Source organism: Narcine bancroftii, chromosome 1, assembly GCF_036971445.1.
Source record: "Narcine bancroftii isolate sNarBan1 chromosome 1, sNarBan1.hap1, whole genome shotgun sequence".
Taxonomy (NCBI): domain Eukaryota; kingdom Metazoa; phylum Chordata; class Chondrichthyes; order Torpediniformes; family Narcinidae; genus Narcine; species Narcine bancroftii.
In genome coordinates, this window is record NC_091469.1 from 103,644,502 (window position 1) to 103,660,473 (window position 15,972).

Consider the following 15,972-nt stretch of genomic DNA (forward strand, 5'->3'; position numbering starts at 1 on the left):
CTTGGTGGAAATGCAGGAAAAGGTTTTAATAGGCGATATCTGTTGGGAATAAGCCCGCCCTCTGCTGGACATCATGACACCTATGTCATGATGTCACTCTTCCATATATATAACACTGTGTGTCAGTAGCCAGGCTAGTCTAATAGTCTAATTTATCCCCTCCATAAATCTTCGTCCGCGAAGCCAAGCCAAAGAAGAGAGACTAATAGAAGTAAAGGATGAAAAAGCATCACATCTCCAAGTCTTAATTGTGTGAGTTGTGACAGAGTAAATAGATATGTTTTTGGGAGATAAATTGGAGCAAAGTTTGTTAGTGTAGGTCACATACAAACACTTTAAAACAGATCTGATTTTAAATACTGGAGCTCTGCTAATGCCAGACATATTGGCCACACAGTCTTAGCAGAAGCTTTGGAGAGTGCCCAAGAGACTTCACTACTGGATTGTTGTTTACAAAAAGGCAACAAATGAAAGAGCTCATCAAAGCCGCAGGCTGCCTGGAGTGGAACTTGCTGTTCTAAGAGGGTCATGTGGTTTTGTAGGCTTTTTCTCAGAGAGGGATAGAGATACACACACAGAGATCAGTTCTTGAGTGTTACAGTCAGCAGCAGCAATTGGAACTGGAACAGAAGCTGGCAAGCTTGTGGAAAACCCCATTTTGAAGACAGGTTGTGAGTGCTTAGTTTAGCCTGGTCATAGTTTAGCCTGGTCAAAGCCCTTGTGGTTCATGCAAGAGGAGAGGACTGGCTGTCTAATGTTTCACTTGGAATAAGTGAAGCAAGAAGAAACTCTGTGATGACCTGAAAGAAAGAGGTTATCACCTGGAGAACCCTGAGGAGGCAAGTTTCTTTGGCAAATGGCCGATGGAAGTAGATGTACAACAAATCTCTCTCTGAAATCCGACAAGAACCTTCCTGAGTGGCAACCTTTCAAGCACCAAACCCTGGTGAAATTCATAAATGTTAAATTCTGTGCAGTTTAAGAACTGCCTGCAACCAATGAACTTGGAGGAACGAGAAGTGAGATTGGACTGTGAATCAAAGAACTTTTCTGAACTGACACACACATTACATACACGTGTGCTTTGAATTAGAAGGGGATTAGTCAATAGTGATAAGTTAAAGTGTGATTCTGTTGTCATGTTTAAGGATAATTAAAAGCAACTTTTGTTTAAGTAATCATTTGTCTTGGCGAATATCTATTGCTGCTGGGTTTATGAGTCCTTTGGGCTCATAACAGAGGGCATACACAAAATGGCAATGAGGATGAGATACCTGTACAATTATTCTAGCCAAATGGCAAACTATCATGTTATCAGAACTACACCACAACTATCAAGGAATGGTACGAATGAAGGCACTGGCCCAGATGCATGTCTGGTGGCCCTCCACAGACAGAGATATTGAAACAACAGTAAGAGAATACAAAGTATATTAGTCAATGCAGCCAAAAATACCGCAAGCCAAAGCTAACCCATGGAAAAGGCCATCCAAACCCTGGTATCGGATTCATGTAGATTTCGCTGGACCATTCATGGGTGAGACTTTCCTAATAGCTGTGGATGCACACTCCAAATGGCCAGTAGTTTCACAGCTGAAAAATACCAAAGCAGATCCCATGACTGTCTGACTACGAACTATCTTTGCCATTTATGGATTACTTCATGAACAATGGGCCTCAATTTACATGAGAACATTTTTAAAAATTTATGCATTACAACAATTTCAGACATATTTTGTCCACATCCTATCACCCAAGTACTAAAAGGGAGGGAGAAAGTTTTGTACAAACATTCAAAAAAGCAATGAAAACCATGAAACTTCTAAATGCCTCCTTGACTTTCAAAATCGCAGATTTCTTACTGGGATACAGAAACACGCCACATTCTACCACACAAAATGTTCCCCGGCAGAACTAATGTTTGGCCACAACCTGCAGACCAGATTGTCCACAGTTCATCCAGATCTGGGTCTCCGATTGCAAAAAAACACATTGCCACAGACCTCACCTAGAACATTGGAAGTGGGGGAGAGAGTTCAGGTACAAGTTAATAGACAATATAGAGACCCATGAGTGGTAGGAGTAATCTTTCAAAAATTGAGCCCCTGCTCATACTCTGTTCTAGTGGGGAAAAGATTGTGGAAGCGACACATTGACCAATTACATGCATTGACTGACACTAAGGTCCATGATCTGCCCCCATGAACTGGAAGAGGTGGAACCAGACCTGCCGTGGCCTGCCCCAACCATCCCACCCCTCAGACTGAGTGGAGGGGAGGCAGAGATGGTCGCGGAGCCAAGCAGTCCAGTGAGGAGTCTAGTAACTGAGACATGTAGTCAGGAGGCCAGTGAAGATGGGCAGTCACTGCCAAAGGTCAGCGAAGGCAGGCAGTCAACGCTGACCCGACTATTTACGGGTCCCAACCAAAGACCAGCACAGCAAACCACGCCAAGGCGGTCCAAAAGAGAAAAAAGACCACCTGAACACTTTAAGGACTGTGTGTCCTGATTATTATTAAATATTTTACCTTTTATAATTACTCATGAGATGTATTCTAATTCTCACTGGGCCTGATGTAATCTTATTAGTTCGAAGGGATCCAGTCAGTATTTACAGCACACGGGGGGTGGGGGGAGAGAAGAGTGTTCATTCGGAAGCAGTACATGATGAAAATAAGATTGCTAAGTTTTTATCTCATATTACATCTGGGAACAGAAAGATTTGAATGTAGCATTTATGGCAAGGGAAATTAGCGAGCTAATGAGTTCAATGCAAAATAATAAATCACCAGAAGACAGATTTCCTGTAAAATTTTATATGAAATTTAAAGATCTTTTAATATCTCCATTTATGTGTTAAATTATGCTACGAAGGTACATTTTCTGCCATAATCCTTTTTAATGGCATTTATTACAGTAATTCTGAAAAAAGAGAGATCCAATGAAACCAGCGTCTTATAGATCAATTTCATTATTAAATGTTGATTATAAAATATTAGCTAAAATATTAGCAAACAGATTGGCAAAATATTTACCAAAATTAATACATATGGATCAAACTGGATTTGTTAAGGGTTGGAAATCTTCAGATAATGTAGTGAGGCTTCAGCTTGATACATTTGATTCCAACAGGGGGAGACTGGATTGTGGAAGTTACTTTGGATGCTGTAAAGTTTTAGAGAAATGTAAATTGGGTTCAATGTTTATAGATTGGGTTAGAATGATATATAAAAAAAACTTATTGCAAAGGTAATGACAAATGGACAGATTTCAATGTCTTTTGAATTAACGAGATCAAGTAAACAAGGTTGCCCATTGTCACCAGCTTTATTTGTTTTAGCAATAGAACCGTTATTGAATTAATAAGATGAGATTCAAAGATTGTGGGTATTAAGGTGAAACAAGAAGAATATAAAATAAATTTATTTGCAGATGATGTTTTGATTTATTTAACAGATCCTTTAAATGCTTTGCATCAACTTAAAATTAGAATAAAATAATATGGAAATATTTCGGGATATAAAATAAATGGGGAGAAGAGTGAAATTGTGTCTTTAGTTAATGGAGATTATCAGAAATGTATGGAGTAATTGAATCTAGATGGCCAGATCTTGGAATATAATATTTAGGTTTCATGTGCAACCAGATGTGACAGAAAAATTAAATTGTTTACTTATTAAAGAAAATTAAAGAAGATTTGGAAAAATAGAATATGTTACCTATTACTTTGATGGGTAGAGTAAATTGTATTAAGCTTAATGTTTTTTCTCGAATACAATATTTATTCCAATCGATTCCAATCTCAATTCCCCCAAAATATTTTAAGAAATTAAATGTTTGTGTTAGAAAATTTTTATGGAAAGGAAAACTGGCTCGGGTTTTTTTGGAAAAACTGACGTGGAAATACAATTTAAGAGGTTTACAGCTCCCCAATTTTATGAATTATTATAAAGTAGCACAGTTGAAATTTGTTAATGTAATATATGAGTAAATAATGTTCCAGCATGGGTAAATATAGAACTTGATAAAATAGGAGAAACAGATCCAAAACATTTTATTTATAAATGGAAAGCAAGATTGTTAATAACAAATAAAGAAACAACCATCCTGAAAACTTTAATTGAACTTTGGAAGAAAATTGAGAAAGATATTGGTGGAAGAGGTTTTTAATGTCTGGAAGAAAACCTTTATTTCAAAGTAGACATTCCATTTTCTATGGAAAATAAACTTCTAAAAATCTGGCAAAATTATGATATTAGGAAAATTAAAGATTGTTTTGAAGCGGGAAATTAATTACTTTTAGTAGAATGAAAGAAAAATTTAAGATATTGGAAAATACAAAATTTTGTTACTATCAAATTAAGAGATTTTTCTGTGAAATTTTGGTCAAGATTTAGTATTACCAGCAGAGATAGAAGTAGAATTATTATTAAGTAATAGGGATGTAAAGAAATTTATTTCAGAGATGTATAAATTATTACAAAATAAGGCTCGAAAAGGAATTCATAAATCAAGACATAAATGGGAGGTAGATTTAAATAAAATAGGTGAATGTAGATGGATTCAGATGATGTAGAGAAAGCATGAAAAGTAAAATAAATGTGAGATATCGGTTAGTTCAATATAATTAATCAGGTGTAGCGGGCTGAGCAACCGCGTGGTTAGATGGGCTGAATCGCTGCCCCAGTTGGTTGGTACAAGATGGCGTGGGCCCTGTTCCCTTCTCAGAAGCCTGCGTTTGGTGACACGAAATGCCTGGGAGATGTTGCCACTTCCTAGTGGAACACTAGCAACACGCTGACGTCACTCCCATAGACTAGTATGCCCCAGATAGGAAGTGGGTCGTCCCCGAAAAGCAGTGCGAGAGATTCAAATAAAGTTAGTTACTGGTTCACCCTCATGTTGTGTGGATGTACTTCTTTTCAGTAGCGCTGCCATTAGCAGCCGCTACAGTGGTGACCCTGACAGTTCCAACGTCTTTGGAACCCACCTCAAATGTGACAAAATGCAGGATACCACTACTGCTACAGTCCCAACAGCTGCGACCAACGTTGTGGGCATCCATTTGCCGCCCTTTGGGGCCAACCAGCCCAGGACTGGTTAAAACTGGCCAAGTCTCAGTGCCAGGTCAGAGGCATTGTCTCAGAGGACACCAAATTCTGCTATGTCATCAGCACCCTGAATGCCGCTACTACAGCCAAAGTAAGCTCCTTTGTGGAAAATCCTCCAATGGAGCATTAAGTACCAACAATTCCTACATTTCCTCCTCAATTCCCTGGAACTCAGATGGGACGTGCATGCTGTCCACATCCTGAATATGCAAGGCCTGGGCAATAGAAACCCCTCAGAGCTCATGCACAAAATAGTGGCCTTAGCAGATGGGCACACAAACTCTTTCTTGTTCAAAGCCCTGTCCTCTCCAAGCTACCAGTGTGTGTTTCCTCTGCAATATCAACTCCCCACACCTGGTAGCCACAGAAGCAGAGAGAGTTTTTCACACCCCACAGCAGAGCTCGATACATGTACAACCGATCTATGATGTCGGCACCTCTGTCTCACCCCCTGTACCAGGGGTTTCCCCTCTGTCGGTTCTGCCAGCAGTAGCCAAGGCCCACCTGCAACGCAACGAGTGCTCAAATGGAGCGATATTGTTTCTAACTCCGCAGATGGGGTCGCAATACCCAGCGGTGCGTCCTTCCACACTCACACCTCAATGCCAAGTTAAGTGCGGTGATGGGAAACGAACAGGTTGGCCACTGACAGTGGCCTCAGAGGTTGGCACACATAAAGGCCTACTCTACCTAAGGGACCAGCGGACATGGAAGGATTTGCAGTTAGGCATCCATGCCTAGACCTTAACGAATATGCCCTTTTACTGGCCAAGTATCCATCACGGTAAGCCAGCACATGGTGTGGAGCACCACATCGAAACCACTGGACCGAGGAGTCACGTGATGGAGTAGTGGCCGGACGGTGAACTCCAGCCCTCTCCAGAAAAGTCGGGAAAAACAAGAGAAAATACAAAGGCACAGAAATACAAGTTAAATAAAAGTGAGTATAAAGGTGGAAAGAAGATGGAGACAAAAGGAGAAAAATCAAAATCAACGGAAAGAAGAGAGGAAGAGAAAACAACGGAGGAAAAAGGTGAAGGCCTTACCTGTCCGAAGAGGCCCACTGTGGAGAGAAGACCCCACTACCTCAGGTCGGTAGAAAAAGAACTACAACAATGGCTCACAGAGCCGAGTAAAAGTGCGCAACCGCGCATGCGCGAGGAGTCGCGCATGCGCGATGCGCATGAAAAGAAACACACCGACGGGAGGGGGGACCAGCTGGGGAGTCGATCTCCACAGCCGGCAACGACAGCTGCAGAACACCTGCAGCAAGAAGAGACCACAGAAGACAATGGAAACAAGAAAGAAGAGGAGGAAAGGGCAGCAAAGAAACAACAGATGGCCAACCTAGAGGAAGAAGAGGAAGAGTACAGTGAAATAGATAAAGGGAAAGGCAAGGTAAAGGATATACTTGCTCTTGTTAGAGGATACATGGAGTCATTTAAAGAATGGCAAACACAGGAATTCAATGATTTAAGAAGAAGAATAAACAACACAGAAAAGAAAATAAATAAAATGGATATGACCTTAACAGAAATGGGGAAAAAAATGGACAAGATGGAAGAACGGGCAATAGCAGCAGAAATGGAGGTAGAAGACTTAAAAAAGAAATTGGAGGAATCTAATAAAAAAACTAAAGAGACACAAGAATTACTAGCCCAAAAAATAGATATAATGGAAAATTATAACAGAAGAAATAACATAAAGATAGTGGGCCTTAAGGAAGATGAAGAAGGCAAGAATATGAGGGAGTTTATAAAAGAATGGATCCCTAAGGCCCTAGGATGTCCAGAACTACAGCAAGAAATGGAAATAGAAAGGGCACATAGAGCATTGGCCCCTAAACCACAACCACAACAAAAACCAAGATCTATTGTAGTAAAATTCCTAAGATATACTACAAGAGAAAAGGTACTGGAGAAGACAATGGAAAAAGTAAGAGAGGGCAACAAACCACTGGAGTATAAAGGGCAAAAAATCTTCATTTATCCAGATATAAGCTTTGAACTCCTAAAGAAGAGAAAAGAGTTCAATACAGCAAAAGCGATTTTATGGAAGAAAGGATATAAATTTACACTGAAGCATCCTGCGGTATTGAAAATATTTATTCCAGGACAACAAAACAGACTATTCTCGGATCCAGAAGAAGCACGAAAATTTGCAGAACAATTACAAAAATAGACTGAGGGATGAAGACGGGTAATGAGAGCAAAAATGATCACGATTGATATGTATGTGGGTAAAGACAAAAATAGACTGAGGGATGAAGACGGGTAAGGAGGGTAAAAATGACCATGATTGATATGTATGCGGGTAAAGAGGTATAAGAGTGAATAGAGACAATGGGCATATGTGAAAGTATCTGTAATTAGAGGAAAACATAGAGAGTATAGACAAGAATTAATAAGGGAAGGTAATGGAATAGAGAGAATAAGGAGGGAATTAAAAGAGTGACCTTTGTGACATATAAAAAGCGAAATCTTTTCTGGGGGGGCTGGGTGGGGGAAAAGAGCGGTCACTGCAAAATCAGTTGACGCTTGCGAGTGGATTCGCAAATCCAAATGGAGAGGGGAGATGTGGTTGTCCGACAAGGGATAAAGGGCAACTCAGGAGGGGAAGGGGAGATTGGGGATAAAGAAGATAGAAATAGGAGAATAAGGAAAATGTTGGATGTTGTAGGAATGTTGTCTGGTAAAGAGTTGAAAATAGGAAAACAGAAATGGAAAAGGAGGAAAGGTAATGATGGAAAAACGGAAAGAGAAGATAAACAAAATATAAAATGGCTACGCTGAACTATATGACTCTAAATATTAATGGAATACATAACCAAATTAAAAGGAAGAAACTACTAAATTTACTGAAAAAGGAAAAAATAGATATAGCATTTGTCCAAGAAACACACTTAACTGAATTGGAGCACAAGAAATTAAAGAGAGATTGGGTAGGACATGTAACAGCAGCATCGTATAATTCAAAAGCAAGAGGAGTGGCTATATTAATTAGCAAAAATGTGCCATTTAAAATAGAAGAGGAAATAATAGATCCAGCAGGGAGATATGTTATGATAAAATGTCAGATATATTCAGAGCTTTGGAATCTACTTAATATATATTCACCTAACGAAGAAGATCAAAAGTTTATGCAAGATATCTTTTTGAAGGTAGCTAATACGCAAGGGAACATACTAATAGGAGGGGATTTCAATCTGAATTTGGATCCAAATATGGATAAAACGGGGAAAAAAATTAACAGGAAGAACAAAGTAACCAAATTTATAATTAAATCAATGCAAGAAATGAAACTTGTGGACATATGGAGGAAACAAAACCCAAAAGAAAAGGAATACTCATACTACTCGACTAGACATAAAACATACTCAAGGATAGACCTATTCCTGTTATCAGCCCACATTCAAGGGAGAGTTAGGAAAACGGAATATAAAGCTAGACTATTATCGGACCACTCACCCCTGTTATTGGCAATAGAGCTAGAGGACATCCCTCCAAGAATGTATAGATGGAGATTAAACCCCATGCTACTTAAAAGACAGGATTTTAGAGAATTTATTGAAAAACAATTAAAAATGTACTTTGAAGTAAATACGGAATCAGTGGAAGATAAGCTTATACTATGGGACGCAATGAAAGCATTCATTAGAGGGCAAATAATAAGTTATGCAACCAAGATGAAGAAGGACTATAATCAGGAAACAGAGCAGTTGGAAAGGGAAATAATAAACATAGAAAAAAAATTAGCAATAAAGGAAGATACAACCAAAAGAAGAGAATTGGCGGATAAAAAAATAAAATATGAAACATTACAAACATATAAGGTGGAGAAGAATATAATGAAGACAAAACAGAAATATTATGAACTAGGTGAAAAAACACACAAAATCTTAGCATGGCAGCTTAAGACAGAGCAAACTAAGAAAATGGTATTGGCAACAAGGAAAAAAGACAAACAAATTACATATAATCCAAAAGAAATTAAGGAAAACTTCAGAGAATTCTATGAACAATTATACCGAACCGAAAACGAAGGGAAAGAAGGGAAAATAGATGAATTTTTGACTAAAATTGAACTACCAAAACTACAAATAGAGGAACAAAATAAATTAACAGAACCATTTGGAACAGTAGAAATACAAGAGATAATAAAAAATTTACCAAATAATAAGACACCAGGAGAGGATGGACTCCCAATAGAATTCTACAAAACATTTAAAGACCTAATAATACCGTCCCTCCTGGATGTAATCAACCAGATTGATGAGACACAAAACTTACCAGATTCATGTAAAACAGCAATAATTACAGTGATACTAAAACAAGGGAAAGATCCACTCTCACCAGCGTCATATAGACCAATATCTCTGCTAAACACAGATTATAAGATAATAGCTAAACTATTAGCGAACAGATTAGCAGAACAGGTACCGAAAATGGTAAATTTAGACCAAACTGGATTTATCAAAAAAAGACGCACAACAGACAATATTTGTAAATTTATTAACTTAATTCATGCAGTAGAAGGAAATAAAGCACCGGCAGTAGCAGTTGCTTTAGACGCAGAGAAGGCCTTCGACAGAGTAGAATGGAATTACTTGTTCAAAGTATTGCAAAAATTCAGTTTACCGGAGAAGTTTATTAATTGGATTAAAGCATTATATGAGGGACCGTTAGCGAAAGTGACAGTAAATGGACATGTATCAAAGCAATTTAACTTAAGCAGGTCAACGCGGCAGGGATGCCCACTATCACCATTATTGTTTGCGCTAGCTATAGAACCACTAGCAGAATCGATAAGAAGAGATAATAATATAAAAGGAATAAAAATAAAAGACAGGGAATATAAAATCAGTCTGTTTGCGGATGATGTGATAGTGTACTTAACAGAACCAGAACTATCAATAAAAGAACTATATAAGAAATTGAAGGAATATGGAGAAGTGTCGGGATACAAGATAAACGTAAATAAAAGTGAAGCAATGCCTATGAATAACGCGGATTTCTCAAAATTTAAGGAGGAATCCCCATTCAGATGGCAAACGCAGGCAATAAGATACCTAGGTGTGCAAATAAACAAAAATCTAGGCCAATTATATAAACTCAATTACAATCCACTAATGAAAAAATTACAGGACGATTTAGAGCATTGGAAAGAGCTACCACTAACACTGATAGGAAGGATAAACTGTATTAAAATGAACATCTTTCCAAGGATACTATACTTATTTCAGGCATTTCCAATACAACTGACAGAAAAATTCTTCAAAGAGTTAAAGAAAATAATAAGGAGATTTTTATGGAGAGGGGGGAAACCGAGGATAGCACTAGATAAATTAACAGAATGGTATAAACAAGGAGGCTTACAATTGCCAAACTTCAAAAATTATTATAGAGCCGCACAATTAAGGTACCTATCAGATTTTTATCAAACAAGGGAAAAACCAGACTGGACGAGACTAGAATTAGATAAAATAGGGGAAAAGATACCTGAACACATATTATTTAAATGGGACGAAAAATTGGTACAACATAGAACTTCTCCAGTATTACACCATCTCCTCAATATATGGAAGAAGATTCATGTAGAAAGAAATAAAATAAATGACCAAATACCAAAACTAATATTGACGCAAAATAAGCTACTCCCTTTTACAATAGACAACCTTGCCTTTAGAAAATGGGAAAAAAAAGGGATTAAAAGAATAGAAAATTGTTTTTCAGGAAGTAGATTCTTATCCTTTGAACAAATGAGAGATAAGTACAATATAACTGGAGATACAGCGCTGGCATATTACCAACTGAGATCCTACTTGAAAGATAAATTAGGAAGCAACTTGAGTTTACCAGAGGGAAGTAACCTTGAATATGTGATTACAGATACAATGTTAATCAAAAGATTTATAAAAAATATGTATATTAAACTGCAAGAAAAGGAGAATGAGGAAACAAATGGTAAAACTAAACAAAAATGGGAACAAGATTTAAATATAAAGATAAAAAAGGAAACATGGGAGAAGTTATGCTCTGGAACGATGAGAAATACAATAAATGCGAGGCTGCGTATGATACAATATAATTGGTTACACAGACTATATATAACACCGCAAAAGTTAAATAAATGGGACCCAACAGTATCTGATAGATGTTTTCGATGTAAAAAAGAAAGGGGAACAACAATTCATGCAATCTGGACATGTGAGAGAGTAGAAAAATTTTGGGATGATCTCAATCAGATATTAAATAAAATAACAGAAAACAATATACCAAAGAATCCAGAGATCTTTCTCCTAAGTAACATAAAAAATAAAGAATTTGGAATTGACTTGGAAGAAGCACAAAAAAGATTTGTCAAGATAGCCCTAGCCGTAGCAAAAAAATGTATTATGTCAACCTGGAAATTGGAAGATAATTTGAAAATACAACAATGGTATATAGAAATGAATAAATGTATTCCATTAGAAAAAATAACATATAGTTTAAGAAATAATATTGAAATATTCGAACAAGTATGGGAGCCTTACATTAAATACAATAGCAAAAACCTACCGGGAACAAACATTACCTAAGTTGATGGAAGGAGAAGAAAAGAAAAGAATGGACTCAGTAGAATTTCTGGTGTATTTTTGTTGAATGACAACATTGTCTAACTGAATTAATGCAACCTAGATTGTATACCTAAAATGGATGAGGGGGGGGGGGTGGGAGGGTGGCTTGGGAGGAGGGAGGGGGGAGGGAGAAAAAGTCACTGTAAATGTGTGGAAAAGAAAAAGTGTATATCATGGCTATTGTGATTTATGGTGTGAAAAATATATATAAAAAAAAAAAACCACTGGACCACCAGTGCATGCACAGGTATAGCGCCTCCCGCAAGATAAATTCCTCCAAGCCCAGACCGAGTTTGCTGCCATGGAGGAGTATCATTCGCCATTCAAAAAGCCCCTGGGTATCCCTACTGCACATGGTCCAGAAAAACTCCGGTGGTTGGCGTCCATGTGGTAAATACAGACAGCTCAATAATGCCACAGTCCCAGATTAGATACCCCATCCCACACATCCAAGACTTCACTACACAGCTCCAGGGTTGCCAGATTTTTTCGAAGATAGGCCTCGTCAAGGGATACAATCAGATTCTGGTGCATCCTAACGATATCTATTATACCTTTATTATAATACCTTTTGAGTTATTATACCTTTTGAGTTCCTCCAGATGCCTTTCAGATTAAAGAATGCAGCCCAGACTTTTCAGTATCTTATGGACGTGGTTGGCAAGGATCTCGATTTCAACTTCATCTATCTGGTTGCCAGCTCTGATGCCAGCATACACAGGAAGCACCTGACTCGCCTTTTCAACAAGTTGCAGGAGATCGGACTCACAGTGAATCCGGCTAAATGCCAATTCGGCCCAGAAACAATTGATTTCCTTGGACACCATATCACCAGCAAGGGTGCCACGCCGTTGCTGGATAAGATAGAAGCCATCCAGGATTCCGCAGGCCAAGCATTATCCTAGGGATGGTGAACTTTTATCATCGATTCCTCCCAGGAGCACCCACCCTCATGCAACCCCTATTTTACCTCATCAAACTCGGCGACAAGGTGCTCCAGTGGACACATAAAACCGTTGAAGGCGGCTAAAGCGGCACTAGTGGAGGCTACATATTTGGCTCATCCTGACTCTTCCTCCTCCTTGGCCCTTACAACAGATGTATTGGACAGAGCAGTTGGTGAGGTGCTTGAGCAGTGGGTTGATGAACAGTGGCGCCCCTGGCCCTCTTCAGCATACATCTCTAGATTTCAGAGCTCAAATACAGCACGTTCAACCATGACCGACCGGTTGGCCCTGTACTTGGCAATACGACATTTTCAGTACATGCTAGAAGGAAGGGTTTATGTCACCTGCACAGCCCACAAGCCACTGACTCATGCACTCAACAAGGTCTCAAACCCTTGGATGGCGAGGCAACATTGACACCTTTCCAACATTTTGGATTATACTACAGACATTCCCCACGTCGCAGGCAAGTCCAACGTTATGGCTGACGCTCTGTCCAGACCGGCCATCTCTGCTATCTCAAGAGGGCTCGATGTTGCTCAACTGGCCAAAGACCAGACAGAGGATGCGGACATCCAGGCCTACTGGACTGCCATCACCAGCCTAAAGGTTAGAGATTTCTGTCCTTCACCGGGGAGCCCAACTTTACTGTGTGACATATCCACAGGGTTCCCCAGACCCATGCTACCCATGACCTGGCGATGGCGGGGACTCGACCACATTCACAGCCTGTCACATCCTTCAAAAAGGTCCAGGGTCCACCTGCTGTCCAACAAGTTCATGTGGCACGGCCTCCGCCGTGACATAACTCTATGGGCTAAGGCTTGCTTGAATTGCCAGTGCACAAAAGTGCACAGACACACCAAGGCCCCTCTCCAGGGTTTTGCTCTGGTGCAACACCAGTTGGCCCGCTTCCAGTGAGCCAAGGTATGCAGTATTTATTGACAATAGTTGACAGTTTTACCCGTTGGCCAGAAGCGATACCCCTTCCCATATGTGACATAGAGACCTGCACCAGAACTTTCTTGTCCACTTGAGTTCACGTCCTCACTCTGGTCCAACATAGCCAAGTTCTGTGGCAGGCAGTTACAACAAACCATGGCCTACCATCCTTATGCAAACGGCCTCATCAAATGTTTCCACCACCATCTGAAAGCAGCCCTGAAAGCTCAACTACAAGGCCCGAATTGGATGGATGAACTCCCATAGGTGTTGTTGGGAATTCACACAGCGCCAAAAGAAGACCTGCCAGCATTGTCCGCTGAGATAGTGTACGGCTCTCCACTTACCATCTCAAGGGACATTCACTTCAACCATCCCAGTCCACAAACCAGTGCCTTAGACATCCTTCAGTACTTGAGAGAACAGATTGGTAAGCTGAAACTTTCACCACCTTCCTGACACAGTTCTCCATCCAGCCACATTCCTGTGGATCTACAGTCCACCAATTTTGTTTTTATTCGTAGAGGACAGCAAGGAACGCCCCTGCAATGACCCTACAAAGGCCCATTCAAGGTGTTACAGCACAATGGTGTTGTTTTCACCCTGGACATTGGCGGGCAGCAGGACATGTTTACCAATGACAGTGGATTTACCAAAGGCAGCGCATTTGAACTCAAGCCAGCCTGTCCCGGCTCCCAGGTCAGACACAGAGGCCACCCGCCTAAAGACAGCACTGTGACTTGTTCAAAGGATGGCAGCAATTCTGGGGGGGGTGGTGTACCGGGCTGACTGATCGCACAGTTAGATGAGCTGAATCGCAGCCCCAGTCGGTTGATACAAGATGGTGCGGGACCCCCCCCAACAACCTTCCCTTCTCAGGAGAAACCCGCATTTGGCGACACGCATTGCCTGGAAGGTATCACCATTTTCTGGTTACACATTGCTGGGCAGGTAGTGACTCCGCAAAGCACTGACGTCACTCCCATAGACCAGCGTGCCCCAGACAGGAAGTGAGTCATCCCCTAAAAGCAGTGCGAGAGATTCAAATAAAGTTAGTTACTGGTTCACCCTCGTGTATGTGGACGTACTTCTTTTCAGTAGTGCTGCTGTTAGCAGCCGCTACACAGTAATATTTAACACCACTAAAATTAGATAATATGAATTATGTTTATTCAGATTTATGTTTTAGATGTGGCCAAGAAGTTGGTACTTTTTTGCATTCGACTTGGCAGTGTTCCACAATTAAACCTTTTTGGCTTGATTTGGGTAATTTATTAGAACAAATAACTGGAGTAAGATCCCACAGGATCCAATGTTACTTTTACTGGGAGATATTGGAGGAATTAAACCTAAATTTAAATTTAATATGTTTCAAGTAACATTTGTTCAAATTGCTTTAGCAATAGCAAGAAAATGTATTGTAATAATTTGGAAATCAGATATTGATTTGGGAATGGACAGATGACTTGCAGAAGTTCGAAGTTTTATTCCACTTGAGAAAATTATTTACAATTTAAGAGGTAAATATCATATATTTTGTGAAATATGGAGCCCATATTTACAAACTGTTAGTATTAAAATTTGAATGAATCTTGAACATTCCCTTTCTCTTATGGGTCTCTATGAATAAATAAGTTTATTGGAAAGTGAAGTGCTCCTGTTGTGATTTTTTTGTCCCTTTTTTTTCTCTTTTTATAAAGTTTGTAGGGGGTTGGGGGGGGTTCTTTCGTATTTTTTACTTCCTTTTTTATATAAAATACCACAAGTATGGATTAAATTTGTAATATTGTGATATGTTTGTTGAGTGGTTTTATATTAAATAAAGGCTGTCTACAGAGAAGAGGAATGAAGGTGGAGGAACAACTTTTTTTGCTTTTTATTTTTCCTTACGCATGTTACTTCTTTGCATGTTTTACAAGTTCCACCTCCTTGTTCTATATGGCAGTGTTTTCAATGACTGAGGCTAAACAATGGGCAGCAGAAGACATTACAGCAAAGCCTCATCCTCTACTTAACCCACTCCTACACTCATCCCCAAACCTATATATTTCTTTCAGAAACACATCAATAAATATTAGTTGTGTAATCTCCTTTCTAAACTAACCCACTAATGCTGTGACATAGCTTTCTACTGCACAATAAGCTCTCCTCTTATTACGCAGCATAGGCTAGAAATTCAACCAGGAACCTGTTACTTGCTTTCTGTAGCTTAAAAGGAGGTGGACTCTCTTAAAAGGAGGAGAGATACAGAGACAAAGTGGTTCAGGGATGGAACTCTTGGGCTTAGCATAAGCTGTTTAAGGCACAGCTGCCAAAAATAGAGGTAGGATCTGTGATAAACAAGTTCTAGAAATTT

The 15,972-nt window shown here is 39.5% G+C and overlaps 1 protein-coding gene across 5 annotated transcripts in view; it reads right to left on the minus strand.

Moving 5' to 3' along the window:
• LOC138762014 (F-box/WD repeat-containing protein 5-like) overlaps positions 1-15,972 on the minus strand; it is a 62,718-nt gene that overhangs the window by 24,395 nt on the left and 22,351 nt on the right. The window lies entirely within an intron of this gene.